Below are 23,606 nucleotides of genomic sequence, written 5' to 3'. Positions count from 1 at the left end.
AATAATTCTCAGCCACTGACTTCATGCTAATTTTATGCTTAACCACATAAATCCTCTGTTCTAAACTTCTGATCTTCTGAGTATAATTTTTTCCCAGGAAGGTGGTGCTGTGTGAAGATGATTACTTGGTTGCAAGGCTCAGTGTTGCTGGCTTTTTGCATGGATATCATCCCTCACCTGTTATATTCCACCTCCTTTCATCAGCTCCAACTGGGCCAGCCCTCATCTTTCATCCCATTCCTATCCTTCCCAGTAGTCACAACAATTCTAGAGTTAGGTCCCTAGACCTGCCTTACCTGCACTTTACTGAGTAAGTAACCAGCTGCCCCTGCTGAATCCTAAGCAGGGTAGCCCAGACTCGTAGGTAATCCATTCTTCTCTGAGAAGATTAAGAGCAATTCTCACATAAATCCAAAGCCATAGTGTTACCCCAATTCACTTTGTCCTCTATTAACTGAACACCATTTCAATTCTAAATACACTGTTTCTCTTTCCTGGAACTTCTTGTTAGAAATATTCTTCCTTCTGTAACCCTTGTAGTGTGTTAGGAATACTTTTATGTTTTGAAGTAACCTGGAATTCATATTTAGAGATGAAAACCAAAGTAATTCGAGTTCTGTTCTATTATTCTGGTGCTGGATAATTCTTTAAAAATTGGACTGCTCTCTGAGTCTTCAATCATGTATGTGCTAATGATAGAAAAAGCCATTGCTATTTCAATAGGTCATAGAGAAGACAGTTGAGGAATTCATTGGTAAGCTCTGGGTGTTGCTTTTTACAGTATTTAATTGTGAAATGTAGGTGACTCATTGCCAAATTATTGCTACAAGGCTGCAATACTCCCAAAGAATTTTTACGTAAGATTTCAAATAGGGTTCAAAAAAAGGACTTCTAAAGAGAGAGACACACATAGATCAACAGAATGTCCAAATGTGGTGCCATGTAGGGAAATCCTGGTATAGTATTAATCCCTCTTGGAATGTACTGAATTTAAGGAATGTGGAACATTTTTGTTGGAGCCTTAGTATTCATTTATAATATACCACCACCACCACCCAACTGAGACCAGAGTTTGCTCCAATATTTACTATGGGACTATAATGCTATCAATGCAATGATCCATCATATGGAATTATAGCAGAGAAAAGCTATTAGCCAAACAATGAAAAGGTTGAACACTTGAACAAAGGTTTACTGACAGAACTAACATGTGTCAAATACTTTGCCAGGTATTAGGGATATGGAGATAAATAAGCATAGTCCCTCTTTTGAAGAAATTTACAGTCCAGGCCAAGAACTGCAAATTTATGGCATATGATCCACTACTCCTTCCTGTAGCATCCAGGGCAGACATAAGTCTTTCTTAGGTGTTCAGTTGACACATTCTTCCACGCAGCCCTCTAGGAAGCCATTATCAAATAATTGAAGTTGACATGCAAGATTATACTAGTACTGTATTACTAGTAATCAGGGCTAATGATGATGGAGGCTGACTCTGTAGCGAGGGTCCTATGCCACTTCCATGTATTAACTCATGTAATTTCCACAACAGTTCCTTTAGGTAGGTACTATTATTTTCATTTTACAGATAAGAAAACTGAGTCTTAGACTAACTTTCCACATTAACATGGCTGGTAAACATCAAAACCAGGGTCTGAGCCCAGGCAATCTGAATCAAATTGTTTATACTATTTAACACTGCCCTTATATTTGCTCTCTAATTAAGTCCTTCAACTGTTTTAATGTTAAATTTCTCTCAAACTTTTCTTTTCTTGAAATAGAAGAAAATAAATTCTATGTTATATTTTGTGCTTCTGATTTTCTTTTTCAAATCTATAAGTCTTCCAGATATTCTTTTTATTCATGCATGCAAGTATTACTGAACAAATACTAAGTTCCAAGCGCTGAACTAGACATTGGGAAATGGCAGTGATTAAGAAAGAACTTTCCCACCTCAGGGACCTGCTATTCTACCTATCTGAATGAGCATCCTGGTCTTTAAATCTAGAACTCTGTCCTGGGGGCTTTATTCTGTGGATTTTAGGAGAAAGTCTGGCACAAGGGATGCTGTTCTCAGACTTGCTGAAGTGGGATCCAGCTCTGTGCCTACACACTACTATATCATTGTGCAGGGTCTGTGTCCCACAACCTAAAAGAGTTGTAGCTTTGATTATCCTGACTGTGGCTTCAGGCTGAGAGGATCAGGGAAGAACAGTGAATCAATTTCCTTTCCAGGATGCAGCAAAGGCTGGGTTTTGGAAGTTGGAAGTTCAAGACAAGACCAAGCCATTAGAAAGATCACACCTACAGATTCTTGAGTCTGAATGTAAATTCAGGCTGCAAATATTGTCGTAGATCCAAACTGATTTTAAGATCCACAGAGTCACTGTACGCCTCAATGAGACAGGAGGGAAGTTTCCTAGGCAGGTAGGCAGATACAGAGTGGGGCATTGAATACAATGGATTTAACTTGTGACAACTCAGGCCTCTTTTTTTTTTTTTTAACATTTTTTATTGATTTATAATCATTTTACAATGTGTCAAATTCCAGTGTTCAGCACAAACCAGGCCTCTTAAGGAAAGAGTTACAGATTTTTTTTTTTTTTTTCTGGAGAACAAGGTAAAACTTCAATTATCTTTTGTGGTTCAGCTCTATGGAAAAAATACATTATAAAATTTGAAAAAGATCAACTAAAAGCATTATATATAATGAATATATACTTAAGTTTATGTGTTTCTAGATTCATACATGTGAAAATACAAGGTACTAAAGATGGAATATGCACAGGCTTTTCACCTACGTGAAACCTCTAATTTAATTCTAATCTTATTTCTCAGGAAATGTACCTTATTTACTTCCATGTTATTTTCTGTGAAAATCAAGACAAGATGAGTTAATGTAAAGGACTGGTGTGCATTTCTTGTGAGGAAAGTGTCCTGGGGTCACTGCTACTGCTTTTATTCAGTGCAGTGAATTTGGCCCCTGGGACAGGCAGGCAAGAGAAAGAATACTGGAGGGCATAGAATGCCTTGGATGGATATAAGTGATTTTTTGGCACCATTCAAAATTTATACCCTCTTGTCAGTTCAGCTCCTTTTTTAATAGTTCTCCTTCAAAATCATTCTTTTTAATTTAATCCTAGGGACTTAATCTGAAGGTAAGAAGAGGACTATCAGAATGACAGATCAGATATGTAGTTAGGATTAATTATAAACAATACTTCTCACCACCACCATGGATTCCTTTGGCCCCAAAGTGTGGAGCAGCATCAAAGGCTATCAGGCCCCAGAGGAGAGGAAGCAAGGTCTTGTAACATGGATTGCTTCCTGTTGTGAGGTATATTAGAGAGTTCTATGGAAATGAAAGTTCCCTCTAGCATATATAGCACTTCTAAACTAATAATGAAGGCATTGATAATCAGCCATAATGTGGTGGTGTTATGGCAAAGACAATCCAAAGCAAGGGGGAATCTAGGTTATGACCCGGGGCTCTGCACTTAGGGGCTAGATTTTCTGAGGGGACATGTAGAGCCCAGTGGCTCAGGACAACATGATGGTGTTTTGGGGGTGGCTGGGGGAAGAACTGAAGGTATCTGTGTCAGTGCAATAGATATGAAGAGGATCAGGTTATCATCAATATTCTTTTGACCTCTGTGTACCTGCTACTCCCCAGGGCAGCCTCCACACAAGGCAGAGCCTGGCAACCAGCTGGCCTGGGGGCCAGATACATCTACCAGAGAACCCACTGTAGTCAGCCTACCACAACAGAAGGACCCACAGAGTCCATATAAGGACTACCCCCTGGACTAGATCACATAGCTCTGGTTGACCATAGGTGAGTGCGTTGCTGGGATGCATGTTATACCTCCTACATAAGGCCAGTTCTCTGAGATTGGGAGATGTAACCAACTCACCAAATGCATAGAAATAAAAACACCAGATTAGGAAAAATGGGGTGACAGAGGAACATGTTCCAAGTAAAGAACCAAGATAAAACCCCAGAAGAAAAACTAAGTAAACTGGAGATTAGTATACCACCCAATAAAGAGTTCAAATTAAAGATCATAAACATGTTCAAAGAACTCATCTGAAGAATGGATGAAGACAATGAGAAGTTAAAAGAGTTAGAAAATATAAAGAAGAAGCAAACAGACTAGACTATAATAAATAAAGTAAAAAAGAAACTAGAAGGAAGCAACAGTACATAATACAGAGGAGTGGATCAGTGAACTGGAAGACAGAGTAGTGAAAACCACTCAAGCCAAACAGAGGAAAAAAGAATTTTTTAAAATGAAGACAGTTTAAGTAAGAGACCCCTGAAACAATATCAAGCATAGTAACATCTGCATTATAGGGGTCCTGAAGGAAAGGGAAGAGAGAGAGAGAGAGAGACATAGGCAGAGAATATATTTGAAGATAAAATAGCTGAAAATTTCACTAACTTCGGATAGGAAATGGAAATCCAGGACCAGGAAGCACAGAAAGTCCCAAACAGGATCAACCCAAAGAGGACTACACCAAGACACAATACAATGAAAGTAGCAAAAATTAAAGATAAAAGGAGAATATTAAAAGCAGCAAAGGAAAAGCAACAAGTTACATACAAGGGAACTCCCATAAAGCTATCAGCTGAATTTTCAGCAGAAACTCTGAAGGCCAGAAGGCAGTGGCACAATATATATAAAGTGATGAAAGGAAAAAATCTACAACCAAGCAAGGCTATCACTCAGATGTGACGGAGAAATCAAAAGTTTTACAGACAAGCAAAAGCTGAAAGAGTTCAGCACCATGAAACCAACTGTATAAGCAACATCAAAAGAGTTTCTCTAAGTGGAAATAAAAAGGCCACAACTAGAAATACAAAAATTACAAAAGGGAAATTTTCATTGATTAAGGCAAATACACAGCAAAGGTAGTAAATTAGTCATAAAGCTAGTAGGAAGGGTAAAAGACAAAAGTAGTAAGGTCATCTATATCCACAGTAAGTAGTTAAGGGATACACAAAACAAAAAGATATAAAATATCAAAATGTCAAAAACAGTAAATGGAAGAGGGAGTAAAAAGGCAGTATTGTTAAAATGAATTCAAACTTAAGAGATCAGCAACTTAAAATAATCATATATATGTACATATATATATATATGAATGAACATAAATATATCTCATGGCAACCACAAACCAAAAATCTGTAACAGATACAAACACAAAACAGAAAAAGCAATCCAAACATACCACTAAAGATAGTCATCAAAACACAAGGGAAGAGAGCAAAAGAAGACAGGAATAGGAAAGAACTATAAGAACAACCCCTAAACAATTATTAAAATGGCAATAAGTACATATATATCAATAATTACTTTAAAAGTAAATGGACTAAATATTCTAATCAAAAGACATAGATTGGTTAAATGGATATAAAAACAAGACCCATATAAATAAGCTGCCTACAAGAGAGATGCACTTCAGATATAAAAACACACACCAACTGAAAGTGAGGGGAAGGAAGAAAATATTCCATATAAATGGAATTTTAAAAAGCTATGGTAGGAATATTTATATCAGAAAAAATAGACTTTAAAACAAAGACTATAAAAAGATGCAAAGAAGGACATTACATAATGATAAAGAAAACAATCCAAGAAGAATTTATAACAATTGTAAATATGCATGTACTCAACATAGGAACACCTAAATACATAAAGCAAATATTAACAGACAGAAAGGGGGAAATTGACAGTAACACAATAATAGTAGGGGATTTTAACACCCTTCTTACATGAATTGACAGATCATTCAGACAGAAAATCAATTAAAAAAAAAAAACACTGGCCTTAAATGACACATTAGACTGCATGTACTTAATAGATATCTATCTATATATCCATAAATAGATATATTGAACTTTCCATCCAAAAGGAGCAGAATATAGTCTTTTCAAGTGTGTACGGAACATTCTCCAGGACAGATCACACATCAAGCCACAAAAGAAGTGTCAGAAAATTTAAGAAGATTGAAATCATATCAAGCATTTTTTCTGACCACAATGCTATAAGATTAGAATCAACTACAAGAAAAAAACTGCAAAAAACACAAACACGTGGAGGTTAAACAATATGCTACCAAATAAACAATGAACGATTGAAGAAATCAAAGGAGAAATCAAAAACTACATGGAGACAAATTAAAATGAAAATACAATGATTCAAAATCTTTGAGATGCAGCAAAAGCAATTCTAAGAGGGAAGTTTATAGCAATACAAGCCTACCTCAGGAAACAAGAAAAATCTCAAGTAAACAATCTAACCATACACCTAAAGGAACTAGAAAAAGAAAAACAAACAAATATGAAATTAGTAGAGGAAAGGAATCATAAAGATCAGAGCAAAAATAAATTAAATTGAGGCTAAAAAAATAATAGAAAAGATCAATGAAACCAAGAGCTGGTTATATGAAAAGATAGGCAAATTTGGTAAATCTTTAGCTAGATTCGTCAAGAAAAAAAGAGAATAAGCTCACTCAATAAAACTAAAAATGTAAAAGAAGTTACAACTGACACCACAGAAATACCAAGGATCATACAAAATTACTATGAACAATTATTTACCAATAAAATGAACAACCTAGAAGAAATGGACAAATTCTAGAAATGCACAATCACCCAAGACAGAATCAAGAGGAAACAGAAAATGAACAGACCAATTAGCAGTAATGAAATTGAATCAATTATTGAAAAATAAATAAATAAATAAAACCTCACAAACAAACAAAAGTCCAGGGCCAGATGACTTCACAGGTGAATATCAAACATTTAGAGAAGAGTTAGAACCTATCCTTCTCAAACTATTTCAAAAAATTACAGAGGAAGGAATGCTTCTGAATTCATTCTACAAAGTCAGCATTACCCTGACACTAAAACTAGACAAAAATATCACAAAAAAAGAAAATTGCAGACCAAAATCCCTGATTAACATAAAAGCAAAAATCCTCAATAAAATATTAGCAAACTGAATTCAACAATACATTAAAAGGATCATACACCATGATTAAGTGGGATTTATCCTAGAGATGCATGGATGTTTCACTATCCACAAATCAATCAATGGTGATACACCACATTAACCAACTGAAGAATAAAAACTATATGGTTATCTCAACAGGTGCAGAAAAAACTTTTGATAAATTCAACATCCATTTATGATTAAAAAACAACTCTCAACAAAGTGGGTTGAGGGAATATACCTCAATATAAAAACAGCTATATATGACAATCCCAAAGCTAACATTATACTCAACAGTGAAAAGCTGAAAGTAATTCCTTTAAGATCAAGAACAAGACAATGATGTTCCCTCTTGCCACTTTTATTCAACAAAGCACTGGAAGTTCTAGTCATAGCGATCAGATAAGAAAAAGACATAAAAGGAATCCAAATTGAAAGAAGTAAAACTGTCCCTGTTTTCAGATGAAAACACAGAAAATCCTAAAGATGCATAAAAAGCTTCTAGAACTCATCAATGAATTTGATAAAGTTTTGGAATACAAAATTAATACACAGAAATCTGTTGCATTTCTATACACTAGCAACAATCAGAAACAGAAATTAAGAAAATCCCAGTTACAATCACATAAAAAGGAAGGAAATACCTAGGAATAAATTTAACTAAGGATGAAAAATAGCAGTACTTGGAAAACTATAAGTTACTGATGAAAGAAACTGAAGATGACACAAACAGATGAAATATATACCATGTTCATGAGTTGGAAAAATCAATATTGTTAAAATGACCACACTACCCAAGGCAATCTACGGATTCAATACAACTTCTGTCAAAATAGCAATGGCATTTTTCACAGAACTAGAACAAATAATTCACAATTTGTATGGAAACACAAGACCCTGAATAGCCACAACAATCTCAAAAAAGAAGAACAAAACTGGAGGTATGACATGACCTGATTTGAAACTATACTACAAAGCTACAGTAGTCAAAACAGTATGGTACCAGCACAAAACAGACACAGAAGTCAATGGAACAGAATAGAAAGCCCAGAAATGAACCTACACTTATATGGGCAATTAATCTATTTCAAAAGAGGCAAGAGTATATAATGGGGAGAAAGTCATCTTTTTCAATAAATGATGTGAGGATAACTGGATAGTTACATGCAAAAGAATCAAACTGGACTACTTTCTCACACCATATAGAAAAATAAATTCAAAATGGATTAAAGAGTTAGAAGAACAGAAATCATAACTTTTAGAAGAAAACATAGGAAGTATGCTCCTTGATGTCAATGTCAGTAATTTTTTTTTTGGATATGTCTCCTCAGGCAAGGGAATCAAAACCAAAAATATACAAATGGGACTACATCAAACTAAAAAACTTTTGCACAGTTATGGAAACTATCAACAAAATGAAAAGGCTGCCTTCTGAATATTAGATGATATTTGCAAATAACATATCCAATAAGGGTTAATTTCCAAAGTATAGAAAGAATTCATACAACTCAGTATCAAAAAAAAAACCAAACAACCAGGAAGCAGGTATAGCTTAGTGGTAGAGTGCATGCTTAGCATGCAGGAGTTCCTGGGTTAAATCCCCAGTACCTCCATTAATCAATCAATCAATCAATCAATCAATCTAATTACTCGCCCCCAATTTTTTTTTAAACTTGAAATAATTAAAAAAAAAACAACCCAACTAAATGGGCAGAGACCTGAACAGACATTTTTCCAAAGATGACATACAGATGGCCAAAAGCACGTGACAAGATGCTTAATATCAATAATCATTAGGGAAATGCAAATCAAAACTACAATGAGATATCACCTCACAGAATGGCTATCATCAAAAAGATAACAAATAACAAGTACTGGCAAGGACATAGGGAAAAGGGAACCCTCATGTGCTGTTAGGGGGAATGTAAATTGGTCCAGCCAATATGGAAAACAGTATGAAGTTTCTTTAAAATTTTTAAATAGAACTACTATAGGATTCAGCTATTCTACTCCTGAATATTTATTTGAAGAAAAATAAAACACCAATTCAAAAAGAAATATGCACCCCTATGTTCACTGCAGCATTATTGACAATAACCAAGGTTTGAAAGCAACCTAAGTGCCCATCAATAGATGAATGGTTAAAGAAGATAGACATATATATATGACATATATAGACATATACACACACACACACACACACACACACACACACACACACACACACACACACACATATACACATTGGAATATTACTCATCCATAAAAAAGAATGATGAAAACTTTCCCATTTGCGATAACATGGATGGACCTAGAGGATATTATGCTAAGTGAAATAAGTCAAACAGAGAAAGACAAATGCTTTATGGTTTCACTTATACGTGTAATCTATAAAATGAAACAAATGAGTAAGCATAACAAAACAGAAACAGAGTCATAAATACAGAAAACAAACAGGTAGTTGCCAGAGGAGAAGGCGTGAGGGGAGGAGAGAAATAGGTGAGGGAAATTAAGAGGTATAAACTTCCATTTGCAAAACAGATGAGTCATGAGTATGAAATATACAGTGTAGGGAATAATTATGTAATCTTTGTATGGTTGACAGAAGGTAACTAGACATATTGTGATGATCATTTTGAAACGTATAGAAATACTGAATTACTATGTCATATAACAGGAAATAACATAGTGGTGTAGGTCAATCATACTTCAAAAACAAACAGACAAACATAGAAAAATATATCAGATCTATGGTTACTGAAAGCAGGGGTAGGGGGATTAGCAGCTGCTAAATTTAGGTTCTTTAAAAAGAAAGAAAGCTATATGAAGCCTTTGCCACAAATCAGACACTAAGCTATTTTCTATCAACTATGCTCTTTCCTGACAATGGTGTGAAACTGGTACTATTTTCTTTATTTTGTAAATGGGAGAATGTGTCTCAAAGAAGTCAAGTAGCTTGTCTAAATTCATAGAACTGTCAGGTGGATAGTGAGGATGTGATAGTGAGGATGTGAACTCTAGCCTTCTGATGCTGACTCAGTGCATATTTAGGTGCTGGTAAAAAATGAAACAATCTTGGTGTGAAAAATAGGTTTGTTTTATTAGGAGATAGATGACACAAATAAGTAGCTTTTTGGATACTGTAGATGTCATCTCTTCTGGAAGTTCCTGGTTAACTGCCCTGGGATAAGATCAACTGGAGAAACAGAATATGCAATTACTTTTACACACATGCATAGAGCACATATGGGAGTATAGTCTTGGCTTCTGGCAAGGAGGCCAACTGGTTTAGCAGAAGGAGGATCAGATGCTTCTGACTATGGGACTGGGCATATTTATAGCTTACCCAGAAATGAGGGCAATATGTGAATCCAAATACATGGAAAGACAAGTCTTCTAGGAGAAGTTCAGCAAGAGCAAGTCAGGCCTCTGTACAGGAGGGACATATGTTTTAAGCTGCTGGGTGAGGTTCAGTATAGGAAGACATAGAGCCAGATTTGGTTAGAGCCAAATATAAAACTCAATTTATAAATAAAGTGATGATATGGATTGGTTTGCCAGAACAGTCCCAGTTTATAATTGTTGGGTTCTCAATTTGGACAATAAATGTATATGCTCTCTCTACTTGTAAGGCCAGTGGTCATCTGGTTCCTAGTTACTCCATGAGTCACATATCTTGCTCTTCCTCCATGATCCTCTGTGGCTTCAGATTTACAGAATTATGTTTAAAACCTTGAACCTGTCCTGCTTTCTTTAATCTCTTGGCCATAGAACTTGCTGTTCCTTCCTCCAACATCTCTGCTGCACCCCCACATGCACTCTTCTTTGCTGGGTTGACTTCTACTTGTCTTTCGCATCAGGGCTTAGCTATCACTTCATCAGGAAGTCCTTCCTGCCTTTTGGGTTAGCTGCCCTCCTACATGCTTCCATTTCCCCATCTTAGTGTTCATCACAGTTTACTGCAAACTTTCTACTTACTGGATCCTATCCTGTAATCTCCATGAGGCAAGGGCCAGTACCTTAGTCACAATTATATCTCCAGTAAGGATCACAGTGCCTGGTTCATGGCAGGGGTTCCATAAATATTTCTGAGCTAAGGCTGAGGCCCAGTTTTCAGAATTGGAGAGTCAAAATTAGGGACAGACTAGAGGCCACAGTAATTGGGGCCAGGACTCAAATAACTGGGAAAAACTGGCTTGAATTTCTCCTTTTTGGGCCTGTCTCTTCTGGGGCAGGGCAAACTTTTGGATGGGGACTGAGGAACCTACTTTGTAGGGCTATGGAGGCTGGATCCATCAGGACCTGGTTCCAGAAGGAAGAGATAGAGACACTCATCAATACCAATTCGGCTTCAAACTGGGGAGAAAAAACCTGAGAAGATGCATTCTGGATGCAATAGCCCTGCTTTCCCTATGTGGGAGTGGGAGTGGGATGAGGACGGAACATACTGTAAGGGAGAAATCACGGATAAGGGGAAACTGGCACAGAACCTCTTTCTCTGGCATCTGGACCCAGTTCTCAAGCCTTAACATCTTGTATTACTTGCCATTTTACTTACCCCAACCTCTCCTACCCTTGCACACCTAGTCCCTGCCCTTGTCCCTTTGCCCAAACCCTAGCCCCCAATATCAGCTTTCAATCTGACAGTTATTAAGTGTAGTGTTTAGCATCTTTATGAAGATATGGGTATCAGGCTGGATTTAAATGACACTTCCCAGTGGGCCTCAGAATCTCCTCTAGAGCTGTACTCACTATTGCGAAGCCTGAGACACACATCTTTCAAGTCTATCAAACACTGATCATACTTTGCCTACCAAACATCCAAGTCCCTCAAGGACTGCTGCTTAGATACTCACACCTTCTGGTACTAACAGTTATTGGGCTGTAGGCAATAAAGCCCAAATAACATAGAGCCCAGGTAACTTGTTGACAGAGCATGGTCTTCAAGAGAAAATATGAGCTTAATTCAAAAGACTGGATTGAGTAGTGACATTTCTGGTATTATCCAGACTATAGAGAGATGTCTGACAGTAGGAGAATCTTCTGCAGAAGGGGACCTTCCTGCTCCAACAGGTTGCTTTGGTGGCCTCTAGCAACTCCAGGCCCCTGACCCTGCAGGCCTATCCTTCCCCTGGTGGTTCTCCACCTTTTGTCCTGTGCTGACAACATCCATCTATCAGTGACAGTGGCTCTCAGAGGCAGGGACTCTTACTTGGGGTTAAAGAGTGGGAGGTGCATGCTCTCCTATGGTGTGGGATCAGAATCCTCTGGAGAAGCACTTTGAACCTCCCCTCTTCGGGGTTGTTCTGATGCCTCCCCAAGATTGTGAGCCTACTATTTAATAATTACTGCAGAGTTTAGGGCTCTGCAGAGCAGAACAGCACAGACTTCTAAATCAGCCACGTGTCTGAGAGCTGTTTCTCCACCCAACTTGGACAGAAGTCTCCCAGACAGATGATGTCAGTGCAACTCGAGAGGAGACTTGTTAAAATCTGTACTCTCACTGGCTGAGAAAACTTTTCCCGGAACCTTCAGGGACCGGTGGTGGGAATGTAGACTGGGGCAGTCATTCTGGAGACCAATTTGGCAGTACTTGGTGAAATTAAGTGAGCCTACGCCCTATGACCCAGCCATCCCTCTCTGGAGTCTTCAGCCCAGAGAAACTCAGGCACAGGTCCATTAAGGGATGTGTATGAGGGGGCTTGATGCAGCACTGGGTGTGGGAAGTATAATGATGATGATGATAATAATGATGGCTAACACTGGCTGAATGCTTACGTGTGCTTAGTACTTCACATTCTCAGTACTCTACATGAGGTAGACACTATTACCATCTCTGTTTTGGAAATGAGAACACTGAGGTATGGGGAGGTGAAGTATATGGGCCAAGTTCACACAGCTAGCGAATGTGAACGATGCCAGGCAGTCTGGCTCCTGGGTGTGCACTCCTAACCATTGTGCTTTATGGTCTGTCTACCTATGTCCATCACTGGGGAATAAATAGGTGAATGTGGACGATAGTTCCTCAAGCACATGGGCAAGTCTTAAAAGCATAGACCTGAGTGAAAAAAGAAGCAAAAGAATGTGTTCCATAGTCTACAGCTATCTATCTATCTATCTATCTATCTACATTTGCATATCTATTTATATGTTTACATACATATATATTTAGAATATATACAAAGATGATATAACATCATGAAATTTCAAATGTATTAATATACACACACATCCAGGTACATATTAGTATGTGGGGTGGGTGCCAGGGATGCAGAGGAAACTTATTAAAAAAAAAAGACAAAGCCTAACAAAATGAGAGAAATCCTTGCCCAGAATAGTGATGATTGGGTGCCATGGATTGAGGAGGGGCTTAACTCTGCTTTCTTCTCCTGAGGCTCATATTTCTTCCCCATAATTCCCTTCATGAAACTAGATGCAAAGCTCCATCCACTTCTGGGAGAATCAGAGCAGGCAAGTTCATTCTCATTCTTTTCCTTAGGGTACTCTGTACCCCCTGACCCTGCTACCCTGCTGGGTGCAGCAGAGCCCTGAAATAGACATGCATTCTGCCTGGTGTTTGACTCCACCTGAAGATGTGAGTTTACTTCCACCCATTTTACAGATGAAAAGAGAACCAGTTCAGAGAGGTAAAGACTTGCACTTGCTCTTGTGTGCTCAGTACTTTACATGTTTAGCAAAATTGGCACTTTACCCAGGTCCTGGCATAGAGTTTCCACCTGTGGTTTAAAACATACCAACTGACATGGTCCTGATAACCACCAGTTTCCTGAAATAGCCATTGTTTCCAAGAATCAGAGAAATTTCCATGGTTTGATGATGACCTCAAAGTAAGAACTACAGATTGAGGGATGATAATGCAATTATTTTAATTAAATTTTCCCTAGGGTTACACAGGAATAGGGCATGATTGCAAACCTTTTGAGAAAATTATTTATTTGCATTTCACGTATCTCTGTCCATGCTGACCCTAACACTTAGTATTGTTACGACCTGCTCACGCCTCCAAGGCAGGATTGTTTGCAAACGAGCATCTCTCAGTCCGTTATTGCTAGAGCATCTCAAAATGTGAATTCCAGCATTTCTAAATGAGGTAAATATGGGCATAGCTCACATTACTGTGTATAATTACTTCCTATACAGATGGAGAATTAATTCATAGTTAATGTTGTAATCAGAAAGACTTCAGAGAATGATTCAACCAGCCATTATTTGGCAAACTCACAATGACTATAAAATGCAGTTACCTCATTCATCCTGTTTTCAGAGTCAGGCTGGCATGAGAATGCAGCTTCTTTCAACCGTTGACAGTTTTATTCTCACAATACTTATTTATAAGTTGCACACCGTCTATCTGACACTGATAGAAGATACATGTATGATCAGGGAACAAACTGGCTGTGAAACTGACCAGACAAAGGTGAGTGGGGTTACACAGACAGGACTGTGCAGCCCAGGCTGTGGTTGCTCGTTAGAGTGAGGCTCTTCATAAACTATGTGAAGAGGCTGTACCAGGGTCTTGAGCAAAGGGTACAGGAGGTTTGGAGAGGCAGAGGGGTGGAGGCAAGAAGGCTGAGTAGCAGCCCCCAAGTTGTGAAGTCAGTAAGGAGGAGGAGGGTAAAGTGGGTGCAGAGAAGAGGATGAAGAAAGAGCCTGAGAGGGGCGTGCCTGAAGGGGAGTGGAGGCATAGCATAGCATAGGAGGTGAGGGCTTGGCCTCAGACTCTGAGACTTACAGGGGCATGGCTGACAGTGGGTCTCATCTTAATGCCTATTGACTATGGGTCTGAAAGCCTGAGCCCATGGGATTCTGGGGACAGGCCATTTTGGATGTGCGCTCTCAGCTCTCTTTAATCTCTAGAGGAAGAAAGGGGTCTGTTTGCCGTGTGGCAGAGCAAATTTCCCTAGGAGCAGCTGTTGGGATGCTCAGATTCTGGCAGTTCACAGAAAGATGCCCCAAATGCTCAGAGCACTCCTCCCCCTGAGCCTTCTCACAAGCCATTCCTCTCACCTGGGTAGTCCTCCCGTTCCTTCTGCAGCTCTCCAGACCCAGGCTGTCCAACATGCTGATCACCAGCCACACGTGCACTTGAAATGGAGACAAACTGTAAGTGTAACATACACACAGGATTACAAAATCAAGTATTAAAAAAAGTGAACTCTCTCATCAATAATTATTTTTATATTTATTACAAGCATAAATGATAATATTTTGGATATATCAGTTTAAATAAAGTATAACTTTAAAATGAATTCACCTCTTTATTCTTACATATTCATATGTGGTTATCAGAAATTTTAAATCACCTATGTGGCTTGCATTGAATGTCTACTGGACAGAACTGTCCTAGAGTTCATGCGTCCTGTGAGAGGTTGCACAGCATAGTGGACAAGTTTCCAAGCTGTGGAGCCAGGCTGCTGAAGTTCAGATCCTGGATTCAGATCCTGACACTTCACAGCAGGTGACTAGAGGAGGTAACGTAATCTCTCCATGCCTCAGTTTTCTTCTAACAACAGTCCCTGACTCACCAGGAAGTGCAAGGCCCAGATGCAGTCTGCTGCCTCCTCAAGACTTTCCTTGTACCTTGCTGTCTGAGTCCTCCTTCTAGTAGGACATATGGCCCTGACTCTCTTTTAAGGTGTGTAAGTTGCTTCATAAATTCACTGAGTTTCTCAGAGTTGCGTCTCATTAACTCTTCATTGCCTGCCTGATCTTTCCGCCAACTCCTAGGCACCATTGAGGGGATTATGTGGGCCCTCCCAGAAAGGACTGCAGAATATCCAAGTCATCTGGCAAAGTCACCTGCACACACGGGGCCACATCTCACAAATCACAGTGATGCATTTCTCTTTCAGGGGTTACATGGGAGTGGGAGCAGGTTCTACTTGGTTTGTAAGTACACTTATTTTTTATTGACCTATAACACATTTGGAAAAATACAAAATTCATAAATAGTCAAATCGATGAAGTTTTTAAAACTGAAATTTTTGTAACTTTCATAAAATCTAGAAATAGAAAAAGAAAAATCATTCCAGTGTCTCTCCACCCTGTGTCCTTCTCAGTTACCTTCCCTTCCCTAAAGAAAACCACCACCTTGCCATGGATCATCACAGATTGCTTTGCCATTTCAAGTTTATGTAAATGAAATTGTATGCCTGTGTTGGACTTCTTTCACTCAACATTACATTTGTGAGATTCACCCATGTTTTTATGTTAGCAGTTGTCTGCTCATCATCATTGCTGAGTAATATTCCATTTCTATAAATGTATCACAATTTGCTTATTCATTGTTAATGGACATTTGAACTGTTTTTGGTTTGGGGCTGTTGTGAACAATGCTGCTATGACCATTCTTGTGCAGTAAGGAGTAGAACTGGGGGGATATAGGATATGCATATCCATAGCTATAGTAACTACTTCTAAACCCATTTCCAAAGTGTCTGTACCAATTTCCACTCCCAACAGCAACATATGAGAATACTAGATGTTCTGTATCTTTGCCAACACCTCCCCAATCCCTAGTTTGGAGGGCAAAGAGTGGTTTTCATTTGCATTTCCCTGATGAGTAAGCTCCTTTTCATGTGCTTATTGGCCATTTGGATATCTTCTTTATGATGTTCAAGTCTATTGCCATTTTTTCTACGCTTTAAACTTTTATTTATTTGGGTTGACTGTCTTTTTTTTTTATTGACATATGTGATTTCTTTAACTACTTTAAATCCTTTGTTGGATATATGGGTTGCAAATATCTTTTCCTAGTCTGGCTTGTCTGTTCATGCTCTTAATGGTGTATTTTAGTGAACAGTTCTTAAATTTAATGAAGTCTAATCAATCTTTCCCTGTAAGAGTTATTTATTTTTATAATATTTTTAAGACATCTTTGCTACCTTATATAACCAGTTTAATGTTAGCAAATTTCCTCAACCCGTACCACAGTGCTGGAGATGAAAAACTATTAAGAACTTGCCATATTAACAAACTAAAAAACACTAAATCATTTGTGTTATCCTTCTAAATGTTGTAAGGTCTGTCCCTTAAGTCACATTCTCTGCTCTCCACTCCCCCAAACCTCACACTTAAACAGCTTGCCCTGTGATTGTTCCTTATTTGTATTTCCCATCCTTTTGGTACCCATATACACACCAGGGTTACCTTTATGTTCTATTTCAAACTTATGAGGCTCTCCTTTGCATTTAATAGGAACAAGAATTACTAATATTTACTGAGAGCTAACCATGTACCAGGCACAATGCTAAGGGCTTTTCATACATTCTTTCATTTAATCTCATGAAAAACTCATCAGGTATCTACCAGCATAGTTTCAGACGAATAAAGTGAGATTTAGCAAGGTCAAAGTCTCTCTCTAGAAAGACACAGAGCCAAGATTCAAACTGAGGTCTACCAGACCCCAAAGTTGGTATCCTGAGCCTTCACATCATACTGTCCCTCCTAGCCCTTAGATTAGCTTTGTAGCTCTAGTAGGGGTCTTCGTCCAGCACAGAAGGCCATATAGAATTGCCTTTTGATTGACCATAAACTTCTGAGCAAGAAGTTCAACATCTCCTGTCCAAGGGGAGTCCCTCCTTTTCACTTCTGCCCATGGTGGAGGTGATCAGGCCCTTCTATTTGCAGCATCTTCATACTTCTAACATCCCATTTTCCTTCCTCCTGCTCCACTGCCTTCTACCTGTGAGGTCCACTGCAGCTGCTTCCTGCCAGGCTACAACTTTCTGCGTGCCACAGGATGAGCAAGTCTTAACATGTGGCCCCAAGGGAAAGGCAGGAGTCTTCATGAGTCAAACCATGTGGGAAACTGCAAACAGGGGCTCAGAGAAGGCATGGGGAAGGTTCTCTGAGGTGACTTGTGAAGCCAGGCTGGGGAATGAGGAGACATTCTTTTAAATGATGCTTCATAGCATAAAAGTATTTCTATTGCTACTGCACAAAAAGGTGCAAAAGCCTCATCCCTGGCTGCCTGCCACCCAGTCCAGACCAGGAGACACGGATGCAAGCAGGAGGCTCCTGAGAAAATCAACCTCACGTCTGTCTGGCTCTTTCCACTTTTATATGCTTTTATGCCATAACCTCATCTAATCTCTAGAAGGATCCTTGTGAGGTCAAGAAGGCAGAAACAGAGGATCTATATTATAGTTGTATGAGCTGACATTTGGAGAGGCCAAATAACTTACCTAAATCAGTTCAGATCAATGACAACAGGCCTAAGACTGGAATTCAAGTCTCCATGTTTCTGGACCAGTGTTTTTCTACGGGACAGGGAATAGTCCAGTGGACAAGGAATATTTAAACTCTTTTATTGAAATGTAACATATGTACAGGACATACACAAATCACAAGTGTTCAGCTCAATGAACTATCACAAAGTGAACACACCTGTGAAATCATCACTTAGAGAAATAGAAAACTGTGGGCACCCCAGCAGCCCTCTTCATGTCCCTGGGATTGGAGCACTAACAGTTACATATGCTACAAGGAAGACCAAAATTAAGGTAACTAGTTGTAGAAATTAAACTTTCAGAGGGTAACAGAAAAAGCAAAGGTCACTGAAGGAGGTTTCCCAGGTGAGGTGCCCTGAACAGCAGCCTAGTGCTTACAGGAAGGTGTCCTGGGGTAGGGGATGGGGGAAGCAATGGCAGGAGAGGAGCTCAAAGAACTCAAACCTCAAAGAACTCAAAACAATGGCAGGAAAGAAGAAACCAGTAAGAAGCTCGAAGAAGTTCTTTGAGAGATGCTCAAAGAACTCAAAGCAATGGCACGAGAGGAGCTCAAAGGAGGCTGCCTCTTTAGCCCCAAAGGAAGAAGGGGGCTGGGGAGGGGCTGGGCAGCCCCAGCAGCTGAGGGGACCCAGAGAGTCGCTGCAGCCTCCCACCCACGCTGCTCCGGCAAGGCGGCAGCATCCCCATGGCTGAGTGCCTTTCAGTTTCTCTCTCCCTAACTCTCTCAACCTCATTCTCACACTCTCTATGTGGGGTTTGCACATTGGCAAGAAGGGTGAGAAAATGGTTAAGCGTACCCAAATGAGGAGAGTTAGAAGAGATGCTTGTGGCTTTAGCTCAGCCGCCTGGACTGCAGCCTTTCTAAGGTACTGTCTGAGATCAAACACTGGGTGAAGAAGCTGCACACGCACACTCCACAGTTTAGAGAGAACTGAGCAATGGACCTGGTTTAACTGGACACTAGTTTCTAAGAAAGACTGTTGCAGCATTTGTAGAACAAGTGATATAAGTGACAAAGAACACAAAACCTCAGGTATTCTCATGTTTGAATTATAACTGCTTATCATCTAACCTAATGGGTTAGATGGGGGCTCTGTGTATGATGTCATTCATCCAAATATTCCAAAGCAGAGACTCTAAAATAGGAAGTGTTGTAAAGAACAGGGGGGTGGATCACTCCTTTATTAACTGTTCACACCCAGCCCAGGAAAGAAGCAGAAGTCTCTGGGTGTTTTTGATCTTCTTGAGGACATCCACCTGGGTAGACATTTTCCAAGAAGATTCCTTCAGATCAAGGCTGGAGTCTATGGCATTTATACCAGAATCAGCAACTGGGGAGTTTTTAGGTGTTCAGGAGAGTGATGTTAGGGACAGAAGTAGGGTCTGGTATGGTGTGGCGTGTGTGTGTAAGTTTGGCAGAATTGTGAAGGACCAGTCTGATTTTTGGTACCTAATTTGATTATTGGAAAGCACCCTCCTTTCTCCTACCCTACTTTCCCTACCCTACTCTTCCCAACCTGCCCTCTTCGGGTCTCTAGTATCAGCCTACTCTCATCTGAGCCAGGTTCCTATTTCAAGGGTTTCTAATTGTGACCGTGGAAAAACTGATTTGCCTTACAAAGGCACACACATAGACACAGATGCACCTTTTTTATCTACCGGTATCATCTACTTTATATTTTGGTATTTCCTATTTTATTCTATTTTTTCATTTTAAAAAATGTTGAACTCCACCCACCAAACTAATTTTCACAATCCATGGCTTTTCATGAAGTATTACTCCATCTCATTCCAGGAAAGTTATTTATAAGTAAGGTACATTTTTGTTTTGCTTTGCTTTGGGTTTTGAGATGCATTAAGGTTTCAATGCTGCTTGAGATTTCTGAATTTTACCCCTGAGCTTCATAAGCCTCTCTCAGCAGCCCGGGTAAAGGAGAAAGGTTCCATGCAGACCCTCAGCCTTCTCCCACCTAGGACTCCTGGGGGCTGCCCTGCACACCGCATGAGAGGGACTTGGAGGAGTGGCCGGACTTTCATGTAGTTTGGTGCTCTTCCAAATTACATAGCAGTCAGGCAGGGTACAATGGACATGAGAGGCAATAGCCTTTCCAACAACTGTATTCTGAATTACTTTAGCATGTGGACATACTACTACAGTAGTTCATTGAAACACAGCATCAATATGATTTATCGTAGCCACTTTAAATTTAGCTTTATGAAGAAGGGCTTGCTGTCTCAAATTCATAGTTGCCCACCCTCTTTCTAGATGGAGAATGAGACATCACTGGCATGGCTGAGGTTGGTAGGTAAAGACTGAAGGTGTCTTGGAAAGGGTTAAAGAAGGGCTTCTGGAGAAGGAAGGCAAGAGCTACAAGGAGAAGAGTCATGGCAACAGCCAAAAATAAGGCTTTAATGGAAGTGTGAAATGAGAAAGCCAGGGATGTGGAGTTTAGCTCCTCACAATGAAAAATAAACAAGCCAAAGCAAGAACATTATAGGTAGTTAAACACTGATCCTAAACCATATATGAAAGAGAAAGGGGAGTACTCCTCTCTAGTGACTCTGATACATAAAATGATGAGTTTTTATTGTTGTTCAATTTCCATTTAGTAAGCATCTGCTCAAATTGAAGAGATTTGTCCGATGACACACAGTTTAGAACCGGAATTAAATACAGATCTTTTGGATCCTGAAAGCCATATCCTTTTCACAAAATCCCACTGACTCCCAAAATTATTTCCAGTCTAGTAGGACTACAGACAGGTGGCTTTTGTGGGGTTTTTCTCTCCTTCCTTTTCTGTATTTTTAAATTTTTTTCTGATGATCATGAATTGCTTTTATAAAGAAAAGTAAACTCAATATACTCTATTTTTTAAAAACAGTACCCACCAGGGAACTATTTCCAGTCGCAGAAGGAAACAGCATTCCAACTATCTCAAACTATTTTGCCAGTGATGGTTTATTCCATCTCTAAATATTTTTTTTAGATTGGAATGCATTTTGTATTTGAGAAGTTCTTTACTCTAACCGCCACCTTCATTTGGTTATATTGGAACCATCTTTTTAGGTTCAATTCTATTTTCCTTCTTCTCTCCACTAGGCAAAACACAGCTGAACTTTCTAGCTCTTTTTTTTTTTTTTTTTTTGATTGAAATAAATTCTCCAATGAATGAAACTGACCAGAATGAAAGGCTCTTATTACTGAGAGTGAAGAGTGATCAATATAGAAATGACTGAAAGGTTCTGGTCTTTGAAAGCCTATGTCCATAGGGCAGCTTTTCTTTTATAGTAAAAGGGTGCTATAATGAAGTGGATCTAAGTAAGTTCAGGAAGAGTTACCTTCTTCACAATTTTATTTTTAATTGGCCTCAGTTCTGGGCCATTCTTCTCATTGCTGTCATCTTTACATGTGAATTGAGCAATCATGTCTTCATGCTACTTAGATCCAAAGTCATCCAAGAAGACACTCACCTGGGCTCTAATACTTGTCTTTGAGACAAATTCACTAATGTGAAGACACAAGAGGAAAAGGAAGCAGATGTGCTTTAACCAAACTGGTACCTATAAGCATAATTTTGTCAAATGAACCCCTCACCTTCTACCCCTCTCTACTTCTCCTCCAACGTAATTTGTATTTTATAGCTTGCTTTTTAAAAGTTTTATTCTGTATGGCCTTCAAGACACAATAGGGAGAGAGTGATAGCCTTGTTACAATCTTTTGCTGGATAACTTTTGGCGTCATGAAGGGATGAGCATTCCTTGTGACCAAGACAAAAGAGACTGAAAGCAAAGGCCTCAGGCAGATCTAAGAGCAGATTTTTGTGGACTGAATGACCAAACCTTTGGGCACAAAGCATCTGGAAAGTATCGCAAGAAGCCTAAGCATTTGAAAACATGTACGGCCAAATGTTACTCAGCAAATATCAAAGCTGCAGTGCCACATGCATAAGAAATGTTGCTGTAGCTTCAAGTATAATGAGCATGTCTCAAATATGCCCTAGAAGGGAAGAGTGGTCAGCGTTTGAAGTCTCCCATATTCTTGTGATCTTCTTTGAGGATAAACAATCCCAAGTACAGAAATCTTCAGGTGAAATAAATTCTCCAGTTCTTCAGGTGAAATAAATTCTCATACTTGGAAGCCTTCTGCATGTATGAGAGAAGGCCAAAGAAGAATTATAAGGGACACTGGGAAGGACATAAGGAGACTTTGGCAGGGAGAAATACATTGCTGTAGAAGGAGTAAAAACTGCAAGACAGCTTCTCATCTGGTGTAATGCCAGATTGGAGTTTCCACAGACAACATTTTAAGGGTATAATCATCTAGTGAATTCGTGTCCTTAGACCAAATGCAATGAACCAATTAAGTATGCATGAGGGCCTGAAGAATTCTGGTCATGACAATAGCAGGGACAATCAACCAGGAGGGCATCCTCCTCTTATGTCTGGAAAAACAATTTTAAGTTGGAACCTGAATCAGTATCTCTCTGATGGGCATATTCATCCTGATTCCTCTCTCTGAAATACCTGGTCCTAGCTGGCTGCTTTGGCAAGTTGGACCTTGAATCAGGCCAGGTATTTACTTAATTCAAAAGTTTCTCTCACTCATATTTACTTGCTCTCTCTCTTTCTCTCCAGTTAGGAAGCTCAAACTAAGAAGTTGGGCTCTGATTTCAGTTGTGGCCCATGCCAGTGGAATGGTAGAACACAATGCTTTGCTCAAGCCTTGTTTTTAAGCTTTATTCTTCCAGAATTATAGGAGGTGAAACCTTTTCTAATGTTTCTAGAAAAATTAAGTATGCATCCATAAAACTATAAACTGCTATTTCTTCTTTTCTGTTCACACAAACGTTGTCTTTCAGAAGTTGTTACATTAAGAAAATATTGAACAGCATCTGCTTATAAAACTGCACGGTCTTGCTGAGCTGAGGGTTCAGAATAATAGGAAAAAAATACACTGAATGCCATATCTGAGGTAACAGAATGAAATAGAGAGGAATTAAAAGCATTTAGCACTCCCTTATTTTTAGACACAATTTTTTCAGTGACCTTGATTCTTGTAAATTCTGGTGGTTTAGGGTGTTAGCTTAGTGGATTAGTCATGAAATCCATATTGGCCAAAAATGTTGGCAAGATGGGGCAGTCTCTTAATTAGGAGAGAACGTAGAGCTCTTTGGGAACTGGTCCTTGTTTTCAGGGGCTCCTTAGTTAGCTTCATAAGAAAAATGATTGGAAGTAGTACTTTTTCTTTAGGGCTCATTTATTTAATGCCATCTTTGGATTCTTTAAAATTCTTCAAAAATAATGCGTTTTGGGAATTATTTAGGATGTTGATTACTTGATATAGTGAAAGTTTTTT

At 39.0% G+C, this 23,606-nt stretch overlaps 1 long non-coding RNA gene across 1 annotated transcript in view; it reads right to left on the bottom strand.

Moving 5' to 3' along the window:
* Positions 1-23,606, bottom strand: part of LOC141577697 (uncharacterized) — a 118,649-nt gene that overhangs the window by 65,681 nt on the left and 29,362 nt on the right. The window contains exon 2 of the long non-coding RNA XR_012506978.1: positions 15,027-15,120. This is a non-coding gene — a long non-coding RNA (uncharacterized LOC141577697). The remainder of the gene's footprint in view (positions 1-15,026; positions 15,121-23,606) is intronic.

This window comes from Camelus bactrianus, chromosome 1 (genome assembly GCF_048773025.1).
Source record: "Camelus bactrianus isolate YW-2024 breed Bactrian camel chromosome 1, ASM4877302v1, whole genome shotgun sequence".
NCBI classification, from domain to species: domain Eukaryota; kingdom Metazoa; phylum Chordata; class Mammalia; order Artiodactyla; family Camelidae; genus Camelus; species Camelus bactrianus.
This window is presented reverse-complemented; position numbering and strand designations above follow the sequence as displayed.